The sequence below is a fragment of the Schistocerca americana genome, chromosome 6 (genome assembly GCF_021461395.2).
Source record: "Schistocerca americana isolate TAMUIC-IGC-003095 chromosome 6, iqSchAmer2.1, whole genome shotgun sequence".
Lineage (NCBI taxonomy): Eukaryota > Metazoa > Arthropoda > Insecta > Orthoptera > Acrididae > Schistocerca > Schistocerca americana.
This window is the reverse complement of record NC_060124.1, coordinates 424,488,516-424,507,100: the sequence shown is the minus strand read 5'-3', so window position 1 is coordinate 424,507,100 and position 18,585 is coordinate 424,488,516. Positions and strand designations below refer to the sequence as shown.

General features: G+C 42.0%; 8 non-coding genes across 8 annotated transcripts; all 8 read right to left on the bottom strand.

Moving 5' to 3' along the window:
- Positions 1-99: 99 nt before the first annotated feature.
- On the bottom strand, positions 100-206 carry LOC124620882. The gene has a single exon (XR_006980396.1). It is a non-coding gene; the product is annotated as a U6 spliceosomal RNA (small nuclear RNA).
- Positions 207-2,681: 2,475 nt separating this feature from the next.
- LOC124620895 lies at positions 2,682-2,788 on the bottom strand. Its single transcript, XR_006980408.1, has one exon. It is a non-coding gene; the product is annotated as a U6 spliceosomal RNA (small nuclear RNA).
- Positions 2,789-5,263: 2,475 nt separating this feature from the next.
- Positions 5,264-5,370, bottom strand: LOC124620861. Its single transcript, XR_006980378.1, has one exon. It is a non-coding gene; the product is annotated as a U6 spliceosomal RNA (small nuclear RNA).
- A 2,475-nt stretch (positions 5,371-7,845) lies between these two features.
- LOC124620860 lies at positions 7,846-7,952 on the bottom strand. Its single transcript, XR_006980377.1, has one exon. It is a non-coding gene; the product is annotated as a U6 spliceosomal RNA (small nuclear RNA).
- A 2,487-nt stretch (positions 7,953-10,439) lies between these two features.
- LOC124620859 lies at positions 10,440-10,546 on the bottom strand. The gene has a single exon (XR_006980376.1). It is a non-coding gene; the product is annotated as a U6 spliceosomal RNA (small nuclear RNA).
- Positions 10,547-13,033: 2,487 nt separating this feature from the next.
- On the bottom strand, positions 13,034-13,140 carry LOC124620858. Its single transcript, XR_006980375.1, has one exon. It is a non-coding gene; the product is annotated as a U6 spliceosomal RNA (small nuclear RNA).
- A 2,487-nt stretch (positions 13,141-15,627) lies between these two features.
- LOC124620857 lies at positions 15,628-15,734 on the bottom strand. Its single transcript, XR_006980374.1, has one exon. It is a non-coding gene; the product is annotated as a U6 spliceosomal RNA (small nuclear RNA).
- A 2,487-nt stretch (positions 15,735-18,221) lies between these two features.
- On the bottom strand, positions 18,222-18,328 carry LOC124620856. Its single transcript, XR_006980373.1, has one exon. It is a non-coding gene; the product is annotated as a U6 spliceosomal RNA (small nuclear RNA).
- Between the last annotated feature and the right edge of the window lie 257 nt (positions 18,329-18,585).

Sequence of the window (18,585 nt, the reverse complement as noted above, 5' to 3'; positions counted from 1 at the left end):
ATAGTTTGTGACAAGTGGGTGCAGATATGAAGCGAAACTTGTGTAGGTGGCTGAGGGTATTAGCAGCTGATGTGAGACATGAGAGAGTGAGATTGCGAAAAAAATGTGGAACGCTTCACGATTTCGCGTGTCATCCTTGCGCAGGGGCCATGCTAATCATCTCTGTATCGTTCCAATTTTAGTATATGTACCGCCGAAGCGAGTACATTCGGGTAGCCCTCTGAAATTGTATATATAGTTATGGCGTCGCGTCAAATATGGTTCGGCTTGGACGTAGCTTTACGCAGCTCTGGCGAGGAACACAAGGCCTGCCGAGTGCTAATCTGTGAATTAATTACTGCGAGGTGTCGTTCTTAGTAAGTGGCAGCTCTGTTAACTGTATTATTTGGCAGTATTGGATGTAAAACTTAGATCGTAGAGTCGCTTGCTCTCGCAGCATCCACCCAGAGCAGCAGCAGCAGGTTCACACGGCTGCCGCTAGGCTGCAGCAAGACGTGATGGCACGTATTGTCGCCATGTTCTCACATTCCGAGTTTAGTGTCTTATAGGCATACCTATGAAACACACTTCTCTAATGTGTGGGATAAATGGCGCTGATTGGAGCTGGTAGCAGGTCTTGAAGACTCTCAAAACAAGCGAATATTTTTGCGAAACTGTCTTCACTGCTAACACAAATTGCATTACTCTTTCAGTGGTACTTTCTCACGATACTAATCGATTTAATGACAGAGTGCAAGGCAACTTTTAACTCACACATAAAAAACAGCACAAGAAGACACAGTGTGTGACCGTCTAAATTATTGAGTAACTCCTATTCATCCAATGGCGCCAGAAGACAATAGTGACTGCAAAAAGAGACACAGTCGCCTCACGAACCATTAAAAACACCATTCATACTGCACACTTTGAAACACAGCAGTGTAGGTCACTACTAGCGCATGGATGGGTGAATGCGAGTTGTGTGAGGTAGTAGTAGGAATGATGGACATAGTTCCGTTTTCAGTACAATACCAGGTGATATATTTGTGTTGATCCAAGTTTACACAGGGCAGGTCTACTTGGCAACAGTGAAACACTGTGATGGAGATGTGTGAATGAGCCTAAAATGTTGAGGGGACATGTGGTAAGAGAAACCAGGTTAGCATTGTGTTAGTAGCTGTAGTTATGTTCCTGTGAAATGTCACTCAGATGCAATCCAGTTTGGTGAATGTTGTTATTACAGGAAGAATTGCTAGTGCAAAACAAAGAGTGATAGATTTAGTATCTGAAAGCAGTTAATAACTGAGTAGCTACTGGTGTCATGTGACACAAACTGGTTTGTGATGTTGCTGTCTATTCCAAAATCCTGAAGCTTGCTAGTGTTTTGTGTCTTGACTGCCTCTGTATCTGCTTATGTGCTAGAGCTTCTGTGTATGTGACATGATGAATATTGCATGCAGGGTTTGTCCAATCTTTCTGCTAGACACAGGATGAGAGGTGCATCAGCTGTAATTGTGAACAGCATCGACTTGTATGACATTGATGGGATTCAAAGTGCTGTCAAAATAGTAGAGCCTCACAGCTAAATACTATGTGTTAATACTAGCATACTGGTCTGCTTTCTAAACACTTCAGTGTTGTGGTATTCATTGGCTGACACTTTTGAATTTAATTTAGGTAACTATATGTAGTGGCAGATTGCCAGACATGTGGGAAAATACTTTGTGCGTCACACGAGTGAAATTTGTACATGACATGCTTGTGCACCACAGATTTGCTGTAATAGTTGGTTTTTAGGTGAAGGGCAGTGGCTTATTACATAGGCAGATATGCTTCAGTTAAGAATCTGATGAGGTGTCACCTGCAGTCTGTATTATGAGGCTGCAGCTGGATAGCAAGGCCACTAGGAAAGTTACTTGAAACATAATGTTATATGAACTTCCTGTAAAAGGGTAGCTTGCACACTTAATGATTAAAGAGACATCTTCCTTCACATGTTTATTTATGGTGCTGAAACAATTATGGCATCAGCTGCAGCCATGAAGATGAATAAAGTTAAATGTTGTGGGTCTGTGTGCAGTCAGTATGTGATAGTGGCATACAGGCACCAGAAGCTTTGTAGGCGTTAGAGAAAAATAAATATTAGGTAATGCAAGCTAATTTTAGAGCGCTAGAGTGTATTTAAGCAGTAGTGTGAGTGAAAGTATGTGAGTGAGAAAGATTTGGGACATGCAGCTATCTTGTGTAAAGTTGATGTAAGGTTTCCAAATGTTGTGTGTGGCAGTAGGTGTGTGTTATGAAATGACGTAATTGAGACAGTAGGAAAAGATGTTGTGACAGCAGAGTGTGATACTGAGGAAGAGAAGAGGCTTTTGCCTGTGCTAGGCTGGCTGTGATTTGTGTCAGGTTTGTGAATGAGCTGAAGGGGTGCTAGTGACATGTACTTGTGTCAGTGTAGTTGTGGTTTTGGTGTGCTTGCTGAGTTGTTATTAGAGTGACAGTTTAGATGTGCATTGGTGATGTAAGGGATAGGTTTATTGCCAGTTTTATCATGTTCTGTTGTGAATGAAAGAGAGTGGAGCAGAACTGCGTAAATGGACAGCATAGTTTGTGACAAGTGGGTGCAGATATGAAGCGAAACTTGTGTAGGTGGCTGAGGGTATTAGCAGCTGATGTGAGACATGAGAGAGTGAGATTGCGAAAAAAATGTGGAACGCTTCACGATTTTGCGTGACATCCTTTCGCAGGGGCCATGCTAATCTTCTCTGTACCGTTCCAATTTTAGTATATGTACCGCCGAAGCGAGTACATTCGAGGAGCCCTCTGAAATTGTATATATAGTTATGGCGTCGCGTCAAATATGGTTCGGCTTGGACGTAGCTTTACGCAGCTCTGGCGAGGAACACAAGGCCTGCCGAGTGCTAATCTGTGAATTAATTACTGCGAGGTGTCGTTCTTAGTAAGTGGCAGCTCTGTTAACTGTATTATTTGGCAGTATTGGATGTAAAACTTAGATCGTAGAGTCGCTTGCTCTCGCAGCATCCACCCAGAGCAGCAGCAGCAGGTTCACACAGCTGCCGCTAGGCGGCAGCAAGACGTGATGGCACGTATTGTCGCCATGTTCTCACATTCCGAGTTTAGTGTCTTATAGGCATACCTATGAAACACACTTCTCTAATGTGTGGGATAAATGGCGCTGATTGGAGCTGGTAGCAGGTCTTGAAGACTCTCAAAACAAGCGAATATTTTTGCGAAACTGTCTTCACTGCTAACACAAATTGCATTACTCTTTCAGTGGTACTTTCTCACGATACTAATCGATTTAATGACAGAGTGCAAGGCAACTTTTAACTCACACATAAAAAACAGCACAAGAAGACACAGTGTGTGACCGTCTAAATTATTGAGTAACTCCTATTCATCCAATGGCGCCAGAAGACAATAGTGACTGCAAAAAGAGACACAGTCGCCTCACGAACCATTAAAAACACCATTCATATTGCACACTTTGAAACACAGCAGTGTAGGTCACTACTAGCGCATGGATGGGTGAATGCGAGTTGTGTGAGGTAGTAGCAGGAATGATGGACATAGTTCCGTTTTCAGTACAATACCAGGTGATATATTTGTGTTGATCCAAGTTTACACAGGGCAGGTCTACTTGGCAACAGTGAAACACTGTGATGGAGATGTGTGAATGAGCCTAAAATGTTGAGGGGACATGTGGTAAGAGAAACCAGGTTAGCATTGTGTTAGTAGCTGTAGTTATGTTCCTGTGAAATGTCACTCAGATGCAATCCAGTTTGGTGAATGTTGTTATTACAGGAAGAATTGCTAGTGCAAAACAAAGAGTGATAGATTTAGTATCTGAAAGCAGTTAATAACTGAGTAGCTACTGGTGTCATGTGACACAAACTGGTTTGTGATGTTGCTGTCTATTCCAAAATCCTGAAGCTTGCTAGTGTTTTGTGTCTTGACTGCCTCTGTATCTGCTTATGTGCTAGAGCTTCTGTGTATGTGACATGATGAATATTGCATGCAGGGTTTGTCCAATCTTTCTGCTAGACACAGGATGAGAGGTGCATCAGCTGTAATTGTGAACAGCATCGACTTGTATGACATTGATGGGATTCAAAGTGCTGTCAAAATAGTAGAGCCTCACATCTAAATACTATATGTTAATACTAGCATACTGGTCTGCTTTCTAAACACTTCAGTGTTGTGGTATTCATTGGCTGACACTTTTGAATTTAATTTAGGTAACTATATGTAGTGGCAGATTGCCAGACATGTGGGAAAATACTTTGTGCGTCACACGAGTGAAATTTGTACATGACATGCTTGTGCACCACAGATTTGCTGTAATAGTTGGTTTTTAGGTGAAGGGCAGTGGCTTATTACACAGGCAGATATGCTTCAGTTAAGAATCTGATGAGGTGTCACCTGCAGTCTGTATTATGAGGCTGCAGCTGGATAGCAAGGCCACTAGGAAAGTTACTTGAAACATAATGTTAAATGAACTTCCTGTAAAAGGGTAGCTTGCACACTTAATGATTAAAGAGACATCTTCCTTCACATGTTTATTTATGGTGCTGAAACAATTATGGCATCAGCTGCAGCCATGAAGATGAATAAAGTTAAATGTTGTGGGTCTGTGTGCAGTCAGTATGTGATAGTGGCATACAGGCACCAGAAGCTTTGTAGGCGTTAGAGAAAAATAAATATTAGGTAATGCAAGCTAATTTTAGAGCGCTAGAGTGTATTTAAGCAGTAGTGTGAGTGAAAGTATGTGAGTGAGAAAGATTTGGGACATGCAGCTATCTTGTGTAAAGTTGATGTAAGGTTTCCAAATGTTGTGTGTGGCAGTAGGTGTGTGTTATGAAATGACGTAATTGAGACAGTAGGAAAAGATGTTGTGACAGCAGAGTGTGATACTGAGGAAGAGAAGAGGCTTTTGCCTGTGCTAGGCTGGCTGTGATTTGTGTCAGGTTTGTGAATGAGCTGAAGGGGTGCTAGTGACATGTACTTGTGTCAGTGTAGTTGTGGTTTTGGTGTGCTTGCTGAGTTGTTATTAGAGTGACATTTTAGATGTGCATTGGTGATGTAAGGGATAGGTTTATTGCCAGTTTTATCATGTTCTGTTGTGAATGAAAGAGAGTGGAGGAGAACTGCGTAAATGGACAGCATAGTTTGTGACAAGTGGGTGCAGATATGAATCGAAACTTGTGTAGGTGGCTGAGGGTATTAGCAGCTGATGTGAGACATGAGAGAGTGAGATTGCGAAAAAAATGTGGAACGCTTCACGATTTTGCGTGTCATCCTTGCGCAGGGGCCATGCTAATCTTCTCTGTATCGTTCCAATTTTAGTATATGTACCGCCGAAGCGAGTACATTCATGGAGCCCTCTGAAATTGTATATATAGTTATGGCGTCGCGTCAAATATGGTTCGGCTTGGACGTAGCTTTACGCAGCTCTGGCGAGGAACACAAGGCCTGCCGAGTGCTAATCTGTGAATTAATTACTGCGAGGTGTCGTTCTTAGTAAGTGGCAGCTCTGTTAACTGTATTATTTGGCAGTATTGGATGTAAAACTTAGATCGTAGAGTCGCTTGCTCTCGCAGCATCCACCCAGAGCAGCAGCAGCAGGTTCACACAGCTGCCGCTAGGCGGCAGCAAGACATGATGGCACGTATTGTCGCCATGTTCTCACATTCCGAGTTTAGTGTCTTATAGGCATACCTATGAAACACACTTCTCTAATGTGTGGGATAAATGGCGCTGATTGGAGCTGGTAGCAGGTCTTGAAGACTCTCAAAACAAGCGAATATTTTTGCGAAACTGTCTTCACTGCTAACACAAATTGCATTACTCTTTCAGTGGTACTTTCTCACGATACTAATCGATTTAATGACAGAGTGCAAGGCAACTTTTAACTCACACATCAAGTACATCACAAGAAGACACAGTGTGTGACCATCTAAATTATCGAGTAACTCCTATTCATCCAATGGCGCCAGAAGACAATAGTGACTGCAAAAAGAGACACAGTAGCCTCACGAACCATTAAAAACACCATTCATATTGCACACTTTGAAACACAGCAGTGTAGGTCACTACTAGCGCATGGATGGGTGAATGCGAGTTGTGTGAGGTAGTAGTAGGAATGATGGACATAGTTCTGTTTTCAGTACAATACCAGGTGATATATTTGTGTTGATCCAAGTTTACACAGGGCAGGTCTACTTGGCAACAGTGAAACACTGTGATGGAGATGTGTGAATGAGCCTAAAATGTTGAGGGGACATGTGGTGAGAGAAACCAGGTTAGCATTGTGTTAGTAGCTGTAGTTATGTTCCTGTGAAATGTCAGTCAGATGTAATCCAGTTTGGTGAATGTTGTTATTACAGGAAGAATTGCTAGTGCAAAACAAAGAGTGATAGATTTAGTATCTGAAAGCAGTTAATAACTGAGTAGCTACTGGTGTCATGTGACACAAACTGGTTTGTGATGTTGCTGTCTATTCCAAAATCCTGAAGCTTGCTAGTGTTTTGTGTCTTGACTGCCTCTGTATCTGCTTATGTGCTAGAGCTTCTGTGTATGTGACATGATGAATATTGCATGCAGGGTTTGTCCAATCTTTCTGCTAGACACAGGATGAGAGGTGCATCAGCTGTAATTGTGAACAGCATCGACTTGTATGACATTGATGGGATTCAAAGTGCTGTCAAAATAGTAGAGCCTCACATCTAAATACTATATGTTAATACTAGCATACTGGTCTGCTTTCTAAACACTTCAGTGTTGTGGTATTCATTGGCTGACACTTTTGAATTTAATTTAGGTAACTATATGTAGTGGCAGATTGCCAGACATGTGGGAAAATACTTTGTGCGTCACACCAGTGAAATTTGTACATGACATGCTTGTGCACCACAGATTTGCTGTAATAGTTGGTTTTTAGGTGAAGGGCAGTGGCTTATTACACAGGCAGATATGCTTCAGTTAAGAATCTGATGAGGTGTCACCTGCAGTCTGTATTATGAGGCTGCAGCTGGATAGCAAGGCCACTAGGAAAGTTACTTGATACATAATGTTAAATGAACTTCCTGTAAAGGGGTAGCTTGCACACTTAATGATTAAAGAGACATCTTCCTTCACATGTTTATTTATGCTGCTGAAACAATTATGGCATCAGCTGCAGCCATGAAGATGAATAAAGTTAAATGTTGTGGGTCTGTGTGCAGTCAGTATGTGATAGTGGCATACAGGCACCTGAAGCTTTGTAGGCGTTAGAGAAAAATAAATATTAGGTAATGCAAGCTAATTTTAGAGCGCTAGAGTGTATTTAAGCAGTAGTGTGAGTGAAAGTATGTGAGTGAGAAAGATTTGGAACATGCAGCTATCTTGTGTAAAGTTGATGTAAGGTTTCCAAATGTTGTGTGTGGCAGTAGGTGTGTGTTATGAAATGACGTAATTGAGACAGTAGGAAAAGATGTTGTGACAGCAGAGTGTGATACTGAGGAAGAGAAGAGGCTTTTGCCTGTGCTAGGCTGGCTGTGATTTGTGTCAGGTTTGTGAATGAGCTGAAGGGGTGCTAGTGACATGTACTTGTGTCAGTGTAGTTGTGGTTTTGGTGTGCTTGCTGAGTTGTTATTAGAGTGACATTTTAGATGTGCATTGGTGATGTAAGGGATAGGTTTATTGCCAGTTTTATCATGTTCTGTTGTGAATGAAAGAGAGTGGAGGAGAACTGCGTAAATGGACAGCATAGTTTGTGACAAGTGGGTGCAGATATGAATCGAAACTTGTGTAGGTGGCTGAGGGTATTAGCAGCTGATGTGAGACATGAGAGAGTGAGATTGCGAAAAAAATGTGGAACGCTTCACGATTTTGCGTGTCATCCTTGCGCAGGGGCCATGCTAATCTTCTCTGTATCGTTCCAATTTTAGTATATGTACCGCCGAAGCGAGTACATTCGTGGAGCCCTCTGAAATTGTATATATAGTTATGGCGTCGCGTCAAATATGGTTCGGCTTGGACGTAGCTTTACGCAGCTCTGGCGAGGAACACAAGGCCTGCCGAGTGCTAATCTGTGAATTAATTACTGCGAGGTGTCGTTCTTAGTAAGTGGCAGCTCTGTTAACTGTATTATTTGGCAGTATTGGATGTAAAACTTAGATCGTAGAGTCGCTTGCTCTCGCAGCATCCACCCAGAGCAGCAGCAGCAGGTTCACACAGCTGCCGCTAGGCGGCAGCAAGACATGATGGCACGTATTGTCGCCATGTTCTCACATTCCGAGTTTAGTGTCTTATAGGCATACCTATGAAACACACTTCTCTAATGTGTGGGATAAATGGCGCTGATTGGAGCTGGTAGCAGGTCTTGAAGACTCTCAAAACAAGCGAATATTTTTGCGAAACTGTCTTCACTGCTAACACAAATTGCATTACTCTTTCAGTGGTACTTTCTCACGATACTAATCGATTTAATGACAGAGTGCAAGGCAACTTTTAACTCACACATCAAGTACATCACAAGAAGACACAGTGTGTGACCATCTAAATTATCGAGTAACTCCTATTCATCCAATGGCGCCAGAAGACAATAGTGACTGCAAAAAGAGACACAGTAGCCTCACGAACCATTAAAAACACCATTCATATTGCACACTTTGAAACACAGCAGTGTAGGTCACTACTAGCGCATGGATGGGTGAATGCGAGTTGTGTGAGGTAGTAGTAGGAATGATGGACATAGTTCTGTTTTCAGTACAATACCAGGTGATATATTTGTGTTGATCCAAGTTTACACAGGGCAGGTCTACTTGGCAACAGTGAAACACTGTGATGGAGATGTGTGAATGAGCCTAAAATGTTGAGGGGACATGTGGTGAGAGAAACCAGGTTAGCATTGTGTTAGTAGCTGTAGTTATGTTCCTGTGAAATGTCAGTCAGATGTAATCCAGTTTGGTGAATGTTGTTATTACAGGAAGAATTGCTAGTGCAAAACAAAGAGTGATAGATTTAGTATCTGAAAGCAGTTAATAACTGAGTAGCTACTGGTGTCATGTGACACAAACTGGTTTGTGATGTTGCTGTCTATTCCAAAATCCTGAAGCTTGCTAGTGTTTTGTGTCTTGACTGCCTCTGTATCTGCTTATGTGCTAGAGCTTCTGTGTATGTGACATGATGAATATTGCATGCAGGGTTTGTCCAATCTTTCTGCTAGACACAGGATGAGAGGTGCATCAGCTGTAATTGTGAACAGCATCGACTTGTATGACATTGATGGGATTCAAAGTGCTGTCAAAATAGTAGAGCCTCACATCTAAATACTATATGTTAATACTAGCATACTGGTCTGCTTTCTAAACACTTCAGTGTTGTGGTATTCATTGGCTGCCACTTTTGAATTTAATTTAGGTAACTATATGTAGTGGCAGATTGCCAGACATGTGGGAAAATACTTTGTGCGTCACACCAGTGAAATTTGTACATGACATGCTTGTGCACCACAGATTTGCTGTAATAGTTGGTTTTTAGGTGAAGGGCAGTGGCTTATTACACAGGCAGATATGCTTCAGTTAAGAATCTGATGAGGTGTCACCTGCAGTCTGTATTATGAGGCTGCAGCTGGATAGCAAGGCCACTAGGAAAGTTACTTGATACATAATGTTAAATGAACTTCCTGTAAAGGGGTAGCTTGCACACTTAATGATTAAAGAGACATCTTCCTTCACATGTTTATTTATGCTGCTGAAACAATTATGGCATCAGCTGCAGCCATGAAGATGAATAAAGTTAAATGTTGTGGGTCTGTGTGCAGTCAGTATGTGATAGTGGCATACAGGCACCTGAAGCTTTGTAGGCGTTAGAGAAAAATAAATATTAGGTAATGCAAGCTAATTTTAGAGCGCTAGAGTGTATTTAAGCAGTAGTGTGAGTGAAAGTATGTGAGTGAGAAAGATTTGGAACATGCAGCTATCTTGTGTAAAGTTGATGTAAGGTTTCCAAATGTTGTGTGTGGCAGTAGGTGTGTGTTATGAAATGACGTGATTGAGACAGTAGGAAGAGATGTTGTGACAGCAGAGTGTGATACTGAGGAAGAGAAGAGGCTTTTGCCTGTGCCAGGCTTAGTCTTAGACTGGCTGTGATTTGTGTCAGGTTTGTGAATGAGCTGAAGGGGTGCTAGTGACATGTACTTGTGTCAGTGTAGTTGTGGTTTTGGTGTGCTTGCTGAGTTGTTATTAGAGTGACATTTTAGATGTGCATTGGTGATGTAAGGGATAGGTTTATTGCCAGTTTTATCATGTTCTGTTGTGAATGAAAGAGAGTGGAGGAGAACTGCGTAAATGGACAGCATAGTTTGTGACAAGTGGGTGCAGATATGAATCGAAACTTGTGTAGGTGGCTGAGGGTATTAGCAGCTGATGTGAGACATGAGAGAGTGAGATTGCGAAAAAAATGTGGAACGCTTCACGATTTTGCGTGTCATCCTTGCGCAGGGGCCATGCTAATCTTCTCTGTATCGTTCCAATTTTAGTATATGTACCGCCGAAGCGAGTACATTCGTGGAGCCCTCTGAAATTGTATATATAGTTATGGCGTCGCGTCAAATATGGTTCGGCTTGGACGTAGCTTTACGCAGCTCTGGCGAGGAACACAAGGCCTGCCGAGTGCTAATCCGTGAATTAATTACTGCGAGGTGTCGTTCTTAGTAAGTGGCAGCTCTGTTAACTGTATTATTTGGCAGTATTGGATGTAAAACTTAGATCGTAGAGTCGCTTGCTCTCGCAGCATCCACCCAGAGCAGCAGCAGCAGGTTCACACAGCTGCCGCTAGGCGGCAGCAAGACATGATGGCACGTATTGTCGCCATGTTCTCACATTCCGAGTTTAGTGTCTTATAGGCATACCTATGAAACACACTTCTCTAATGTGTGGGATAAATGGCGCTGATTGGAGCTGGTAGCAGGTCTTGAAGACTCTCAAAACAAGCGAATATTTTTGCGAAACTGTCTTCACTGCTAACACAAATTGCATTACTCTTTCAGTGGTACTTTCTCACGATACTAATCGATTTAATGACAGAGTGCAAGGCAACTTTTAACTCACACATCAAGTACATCACAAGAAGACACAGTGTGTGACCATCTAAATTATTGAGTAACTCCTATTCATCCAAAGGCGCCAGAAGACAATAGTGACTGCAAAAAGAGACACAGTAGCCTCACGAACCATTAAAAACACCATTCATATTGCACACTTTGAAACACAGCAGTGTAGGTCACTACTAGCGCATGGATGGGTGAATGCGAGTTGTGTGAGGTAGTAGTAGGAATGATGGACATAGTTCCGTTTTCAGTACAATACCAGGTGATATATTTGTGTTGATCCAAGTTTACACAGGGCAGGTCTACTTGGCAACAGTGAAACACTGTGATGGAGATGTGTGAATGAGCCTAAAATGTTGAGGGGACATGTGGTGAGAGAAACCAGGTTAGCATTGTGTTAGTAGCTGTAGTTATGTTCCTGTGAAATGTCAGTCAGATGTAATCCAGTTTGGTGAATGTTGTTATTACAGGAAGAATTGCTAGTGCAAAACAAAGAGTGATAGATTTAGTATCTGAAAGCAGTTAATAACTGAGTAGCTACTGGTGTCATGTGACACAAACTGGTTTGTGATGTTGCTGTCTATTCCAAAATCCTGAAGCTTGCTAGTGTTTTGTGTCTTGACTGCCTCTGTATCTGCTTATGTGCTAGAGCTTCTGTGTATGTGACATGATGAATATTGCATGCAGGGTTTGTCCAATCTTTCTGCTAGACACAGGATGAGAGGTGCATCAGCTGTAATTGTGAACAGCATCGACTTGTATGACATTGATGGGATTCAAAGTGCTGTCAAAATAGTAGAGCCTCACATCTAAATACTATATGTTAATACTAGCATACTGGTCTGCTTTCTAAACACTTCAGTGTTGTGGTATTCATTGGCTGACACTTTTGAATTTAATTTAGGTAACTATATGTAGTGGCAGATTGCCAGACATGTGGGAAAATACTTTGTGCGTCACACCAGTGAAATTTGTACATGACATGCTTGTGCACCACAGATTTGCTGTAATAGTTGGTTTTTAGGTGAAGGGCAGTGGCTTATTACACAGGCAGATATGCTTCAGTTAAGAATCTGATGAGGTGTCACCTGCAGTCTGTATTATGAGGCTGCAGCTGGATAGCAAGGCCACTAGGAAAGTTACTTGATACATAATGTTAAATGAACTTCCTGTAAAGGGGTAGCTTGCACACTTAATGATTAAAGAGACATCTTCCTTCACATGTTTATTTATGCTGCTGAAACAATTATGGCATCAGCTGCAGCCATGAAGATGAATAAAGTTAAATGTTGTGGGTCTGTGTGCAGTCAGTATGTGATAGTGGCATACAGGCACCAGAAGCTTTGTAGGCGTTAGAGAAAAATAAATATTAGGTAATGCAAGCTAATTTTAGAGCGCTAGAGTGTATTTAAGCAGTAGTGTGAGTGAAAGTATGTGAGTGAGAAAGATTTGGAACATGCAGCTATCTTGTGTAAAGTTGATGTAAGGTTTCCAAATGTTGTGTGTGGCAGTAGGTGTGTGTTATGAAATGACGTGATTGAGACAGTAGGAAGAGATGTTGTGACAGCAGAGTGTGATACTGAGGAAGAGAAGAGGCTTTTGCCTGTGCTAGGCTTAGTCTTAGACTGGCTGTGATTTGTGTCAGGTTTGTGAATGAGCTGAAGGGGTGCTAGTGACATGTACTTGTGTCAGTGCAGTTGTGGTTTTGGTGTGCTTGCTGAGTTGTTATTAGAGTGACATTTTAGATGTGCATTGGTGATGTAAGGGATAGGTTTATTGCCAGTTTTATCATGTTCTGTTGTGAATGAAAGAGAGTGGAGGAGAACTGCGTAAATGGACAGCATAGTTTGTGACAAGTGGGTGCAGATATGAATCGAAACTTGTGTAGGTGGCTGAGGGTATTAGCAGCTGATGTGAGACATGAGAGAGTGAGATTGCGAAAAAAATGTGGAACGCTTCACGATTTTGCGTGTCATCCTTGCGCAGGGGCCATGCTAATCTTCTCTGTATCGTTCCAATTTTAGTATATGTACCGCCGAAGCGAGTACATTCGTGGAGCCCTCTGAAATTGTATATATAGTTATGGCGTCGCGTCAAATATGGTTCGGCTTGGACGTAGCTTTACGCAGCTCTGGCGAGGAACACAAGGCCTGCCGAGTGCTAATCTGTGAATTAATTACTGCGAGGTGTCGTTCTTAGTAAGTGGCAGCTCTGTTAACTGTATTATTTGGCAGTATTGGATGTAAAACTTAGATCGTAGAGTCGCTTGCTCTCGCAGCATCCACCCAGAGCAGCAGCAGCAGGTTCACACAGCTGCCGCTAGGCGGCAGCAAGACATGATGGCACGTATTGTCGCCATGTTCTCACATTCCGAGTTTAGTGTCTTATAGGCATACCTATGAAACACACTTCTCTAATGTGTGGGATAAATGGCGCTGATTGGAGCTGGTAGCAGGTCTTGAAGACTCTCAAAACAAGCGAATATTTTTGCGAAACTGTCTTCACTGCTAACACAAATTGCATTACTCTTTCAGTGGTACTTTCTCACGATACTAATCGATTTAATGACAGAGTGCAAGGCAACTTTTAACTCACACATCAAGTACATCACAAGAAGACGCAGTGTGTGACCATCTAAATTATTGAGTAACTCCTATTCATCCAAAGGCGCCAGAAGACAATAGTGACTGCAAAAAGAGACACAGTAGCCTCACGAACCATTAAAAACACCATTCATATTGCACACTTTGAAACACAGCAGTGTAGGTCACTACTAGCGCATGGATGGGTGAATGCGAGTTGTGTGAGGTAGTAGTAGGAATGATGGACATAGTTCCGTTTTCAGTACAATACCAGGTGATATATTTGTGTTGATCCATGTTTACACAGGGCAGGTCTACTTGGCAACAGTGAAACACTGTGATGGAGATGTGTGAATGAGCCTAAAATGTTGAGGGGACATGTGGTGAGAGAAACCAGGTTAGCATTGTGTTAGTAGCTGTAGTTATGTTCCTGTGAAATGTCAGTCAGATGTAATCCAGTTTGGTGAATGTTGTTATTACAGGAAGAATTGCTAGTGCAAAACAAAGAGTGATAGATTTAGTATCTGAAAGCAGTTAATAACTGAGTAGCTACTGGTGTCATGTGACACAAACTGGTTTGTGATGTTGCTGTCTATTCCAAAATCCTGAAGCTTGCTAGTGTTTTGTGTCTTGACTGCCTCTGTATCTGCTTATGTGCTAGAGCTTCTGTGTATGTGACATGATGAATATTGCATGCAGGGTTTGTCCAATCTTTCTGCTAGACACAGGATGAGAGGTGCATCAGCTGTAATTGTGAACAGCATCGACTTGTATGACATTGATGGGATTCAAAGTGCTGTCAAAATAGTAGAGCCTCACATGTAAATACTATATGTTAATACTAGCATACTGGTCTGCTTTCTAAACACTTCAGTGTTGTGGTATTCATTGGCTGACACTTTTGAATTTAATTTAGGTAACTATATGTAGTGGCAGATTGCCAGACATGTGGGAAAATACTTTGTGCGTCACACCAGTGAAATTTGTACATGACATGCTTGTGCACCACAGATTTGCTGTAATAGTTGGTTTTTAGGTGAAGGGCAGTGGCTTATTACACAGGCAGATATGCTTCAGTTAAGAATCTGATGAGGTGTCACCTGCAGTCTGTATTATGAGGCTGCAGCTGGATAGCAAGGCCACTAGGAAAGTTACTTGATACATAATGTTAAATGAACTTCCTGTAAAGGGGTAGCTTGCACACTTAATGATTAAAGAGACATCTTCCTTCACATGTTTATTTATGCTGCTGAAACAATTATGGCATCAGCTGCAGCCATGAAGATGAATAAAGTTAAATGTTGTGGGTCTGTGTGCAGTCAGTATGTGATAGTGGCATACAGGCACCAGAAGCTTTGTAGGCGTTAGAGAAAAATAAATATTAGGTAATGCAAGCTAATTTTAGAGCGCTAGAGTGTATTTAAGCAGTAGTGTGAGTGAAAGTATGTGAGTGAGAAAGATTTGGAACATGCAGCTATCTTGTGTAAAGTTGATGTAAGGTTTCCAAATGTTGTGTGTGGCAGTAGGTGTGTGTTATGAAATGACGTGATTGAGACAGTAGGAAGAGATGTTGTGACAGCAGAGTGTGATACTGAGGAAGAGAAGAGGCTTTTGCCTGTGCTAGGCTTAGTCTTAGACTGGCTGTGATTTGTGTCAGGTTTGTGAATGAGCTGAAGGGGTGCTAGTGACATGCACTTGTGTCAGTGTAGTTGTGGTTTTGGTGTGCTTGCTGAGTTGTTATTAGAGTGACATTTTAGATGTGCATTGGTGATGTAAGGGATAGGTTTATTGCCAGTTTTATCATGTTCTGTTGTGAATGAAAGAGAGTGGAGGAGAACTGCGTAAATGGACAGCATAGTTTGTGACAAGTGGGTGCAGATATGAATCGAAACTTGTGTAGGTGGCTGAGGGTATTAGCAGCTGATGTGAGACATGAGAGAGTGAGATTGTGAAAAAAATGTGGAACGCTTCACGATTTTGCGTGTCATCCTTGCGCAGGGGCCATGCTAATCTTCTCTGTATCGTTCCAATTTTAGTATATGTACCGCCGAAGCGAGTACATTCGTGGAGCCCTCTGAAATTGTATATATAGTTATGGCGTCGCGTCAAATATGGTTCGGCTTGGACGTAGCTTTACGCAGCTCTGGCGAGGAACACAAGGCCTGCCGAGTGCTAATCTGTGAATTAATTACTGCGAGGTGTCGTTCTTAGTAAGTGGCAGCTCTGTTAACTGTATTATTTGGCAGTATTGGATGTAAAACTTAGATCGTAGAGTCGCTTGCTCTCGCAGCATCCACCCAGAGCAGCAGCAGCAGGTTCACACAGCTGCCGCTAGGCGGCAGCAAGACATGATGGCACGTATTGTCGCCATGTTCTCACATTCCGAGTTTAGTGTCTTATAGGCATACCTATGAAACACACTTCTCTAATGTGTGGGATAAATGGCGCTGATTGGAGCTGGTAGCAGGTCTTGAAGACTCTCAAAACAAGCGAATATTTTTGCGAAACTGTCTTCACTGCTAACACAAATTGCATTACTCTTTCAGTGGTACTTTCTCACGATACTAATCGATTTAATGACAGAGTGCAAGGCAACTTTTAACTCACACATCAAGTACATCACAAGAAGACACAGTGTGTGACCATCTAAATTATTGAGTAACTCCTATTCATCCAATGGCGCCAGAAGACAATAGTGACTGCAAAAAGAGACACAGTAGCCTCACGAACCATTAAAAACACCATTCATATTGCACACTTTGAAACACAGCAGTGTAGGTCACTACTAGCGCATGGATGGGTGAATGCGAGTTGTGTGAGGTAGTAGTAGGAATGATGGACATAGTTCCGTTTTCAGTACAATACCAGGTGATATATTTGTGTTGATCCAAGTTTACACAGGGCAGGTCTACTTGGCAACAGTGAAACACTGTGATGGAGATGTGTGAATGAGCCTAAAATGTTGAGGGGACATGTGGTGAGAGAAACCAGGTTAGCATTGTGTTAGTAGCTGTAGTTATGTTCCTGTGAAATGTCAGTCAGATGTAATCCAGTTTGGTGAATGTTGTTATTACAGGAAGAATTGCTAGTGCAAAACAAAGAGTGATAGATTTAGTATCTGAAAGCAGTTAATAACTGAGTAGCTACTGGTGTCATGTGACACAAACTGGTTTGTGATGTTGCTGTCTATTCCAAAATCCTGAAGCTTGCTAGTGTTTTGTGTCTTGACTGCCTCTGTATCTGCTTATGTGCTAGAGCTTCTGTGTATGTGACATGATGAATATTGCATGCAGGGTTTGTCCAATCTTTCTGCTAGACACAGGATGAGAGGTGCATCAGCTGTAATTGTGAACAGCATCGACTTGTATGACATTGATGGGATTCAAAGTGCTGTCAAAATAGTAGAGCCTCACATCTAAATACTATATGTTAATACTAGCATACTGGTCTGCTTTCTAAACACTTCAGTGTTGTGGTATTCATTGGCTGACACTTTTGAATTTAATTTAGGTAACTATATGTAGTGGCAGATTGCCAGACATGTGGGAAAATACTTTGTGCGTCACACCAGTGAAATTTGTACATGACATGCTTGTGCACCACAGATTTGCTGTAATAGTTGGTTTTTAGGTGAAGGGCAGTGGCTTATTACACAGGCAGATATGCTTCAGTTAAGAATCTGATGAGGTGTCACCTGCAGTCTGTATTATGAGGCTGCAGCTGGATAGCAAGGCCACTAGGAAAGTTACTTGATACATAATGTTAAATGAACTTCCTGTAAAGGGGTAGCTTGCACACTTAATGATTAAAGAGACATCTTCCTTCACATGTTTATTTATGCTGCTGAAACAATTATGGCATCAGCTGCAGCCATGAAGATGAATAAAGTTAAATGTTGTGGGTCTGTGTGCAGTCAGTATGTGATAGTGGCATACAGGCACCAGAAGCTTTGTAGGCGTTAGAGAAAAATAAATATTAGGTAATGCAAGCTAATTTTAGAGCGCTAGAGTGTATTTAAGCAGTAGTGTGAGTGAAAGTATGTGAGTGAGAAAGATTTGGAACATGCAGCTATCTTGTGTAAAGTTGATGTAAGGTTTCCAAATGTTGTGTGTGGCAGTAGGTGTGTGTTATGAAATGACGTGATTGAGACAGTAGGAAGAGATGTTGTGACAGCAGAGTGTGATACTGAGGAAGAGAAGAGGCTTTTGCCTGTGCTAGGCTTAGTCTTAGACTGGCTGTGATTTGTGTCAGGTTTGTGAATGAGCTGAAGGGGTGCTAGTGACATGCACTTGTGTCAGTGTAGTTGTGGTTTTGGTGTGCTTGCTGAGTTGTTATTAGAGTGACATTTTAGATGTGCATTGGTGATGTAAGGGATAGGTTTATTGCCAGTTTTATCATGTTCTGTTGTGAATGAAAGAGAGTGGAGGAGAACTGCGTAAATGGACAGCATAGTTTGTGACAAGTGGGTGCAGATATGAATCGAAACTTGTGTAGGTGGCTGAGGGTATTAGCAGCTGATGTGAGACATGAGAGAGTGAGATTGCGAAAAAAATGTGGAACGCTTCACGATTTTGCGTGTCATCCTTGCGCAGGGGCCATGCTAATCTTCTCTGTATCGTTCCAATTTTAGTATATGTACCGCCGAAGCGAGTACATTCGTGGAGCCCTCTGAAATTGTATATATAGTTATGGCGTCGCGTCAAATATGGTTCGGCTTGGACGTAGCTTTACGCAGCTCTGGCGAGGAACACAAGGCCTGCCGAGTGCTAATCTGTGAATTAATTACTGCGAGGTGTCGTTCTTAGTAAGTGGCAGCTCTGTTAACTGTATTATTTGGCAGTATTGGATGTAAAACTTAGATCGTAGAGTCGCTTGCTCTCGCAGCATCCACCCAGAGCAGCAGCAGCAGGT